Source organism: Rhinopithecus roxellana, chromosome 6 (genome assembly GCF_007565055.1).
Source record: "Rhinopithecus roxellana isolate Shanxi Qingling chromosome 6, ASM756505v1, whole genome shotgun sequence".
Taxonomy (NCBI): Eukaryota; Metazoa; Chordata; class Mammalia; order Primates; family Cercopithecidae; genus Rhinopithecus; species Rhinopithecus roxellana.
Window position 1 is genome coordinate 38,299,564 of NC_044554.1, and position 1,723 is coordinate 38,301,286.

A 1,723-nucleotide genomic window follows, 5' to 3' on the forward strand; every position below is an offset into this window, starting at 1 on the left:
GTTAGTAAATAAAAAGCCATAGGTTTTTAAAAAAATTTTTTGTTTAGGTATTTTTATTTCTCCAAATTTGTTGTTTATCAGGAGTGACTGGAATAAAAAATATAATTGAGTCCCATCATCATGATCATCATGAACATGGCTTTAAGAGAAAACTGGTCAGATGAATATTATTTTCAACCAATAAACAGTTGCCACTGATAAACTGACAGCCAGGGGTCTGTCAAGAATGCTCAAGATATGTTGTATAATACAACATGCCTGTTTACAGGGGGGAAAAAAACACCGGAAATAACTTACGTGTACTTCTTGATTTCATCAAACAAGATAAGCACAAAAGCACCACCCATGCCTCTGAGAACACTGGACCATGCACCCTTGAAAAAAGCTTTGCCTCCTTCATTACCAGCAATCATCCTCCAGCAGTCAATGTGCCTCTGTACATGATGTCAGTTCCTTTGAGCCCCGACTGCATCGTAATGCGGGGCAAACGATGTCAAACGAATAGGAAGTCAACCCAGAAAAGGCAGTGACAGTCTATGTGGTCATCCAACTGATGACGATGTGAGTGTTCTTGGGATCCGGAAGCATTCCCTTTGCAGTGTCATAGATACCGAAGCAGGCAGCTAGGATAATATCCTGAACAGACACGTTAAAGCCTTGGTACAGGCTCCGAATCCCGTCAGATTTGTAAATCTTAACCAGGCAGTCACCGAGGCCTCGGAATTCCCTTTCAGCTTCAGCTTTACCCATATTAGCTGCTAGACGGGTACGGGCAAAATCAAGAGGGTACACAAAACACAAGGATGTGGCCCCAGCGGCACCGCCTGATGCCAGATTCCCTGCGAAGTAGCTCCAAAACTTGAGTCTCTTGTCCACACCACCCAAGATGATCTGCTTGTGTTTATCTTTGAAGGCAAAGTTAAAAGCCTGGGTGGGGAAGTATCTGATGACACTGACCGAGTTACTGCGCCAGGACAGGACTCCCTGCTTCTTGGGAATACGACCGCGCAGTCTATAATGCCCTTGTATTGCTTATCTACGGTAATCTGCTTGCTGGCATGCTGCACCTGCAGCAGCAGCTTGACTCGCTCGATGGGCGCTACCGCTGTCTTGGAGATGGCTTGCGGCCACTCCACCTGCCAGGAAGTCCTTGGCGAAGGACACAAAGACATCTGTCATGATGAAAGGAAAGAGGAGGCAGGCTGCTGCGGGAGGGGACTGGGCCAGGAACCGGCTTTGACTCCGGGGCTTCCTAGCTTTTTGTATTAAGCAATTCCTAGGATTCCCCTTCCACTGTGAAAAACACTCCAAACTGTTGAATTTTAACATATTAAAAGAGGGCGTAGGGTTTGTGGGAATGTGCAGAGATGCTTTCCTTTTCTGTTTGAATAAACGTCTGTAGCTTTTCCCAGGTCCTAAGAAAAGCAGACCATGTCAAATACACCAGAGGGAGGTACTCAGAGGTGTGTTTCTGTCGTCCTCTAGCTAAGGAGTGCTTTCACTTCCTCAGTTCACAGACGCCACTGAGATTCTGATAAAAACATCTGAGTTGTCTTCCTTAAAAGGGAAGAGAGAGAGAGAGAGAGAGAGAGAGAGAGAGAGAGAGAGAGAGAGAGAGAGAGAGAGAGGGAGACAAAGCAGAGAGAGAGACAAAGCAGAGAGAGAGACAGAGAGAAAGAAAAAAGGAAAGAAAGAGAGAAAGAGAGAAAGAAAGAAAGAAAGA

At 45.5% G+C, this 1,723-nt stretch overlaps 1 pseudogene; it reads right to left on the minus strand.

Annotated features, from left to right (window-relative positions):
• Nucleotides 1-293: 293 nt before the first annotated feature.
• On the minus strand, nucleotides 294-1,238 carry LOC104658260 (annotated as a pseudogene).
• Nucleotides 1,239-1,723: the final 485 nt, after the last annotated feature.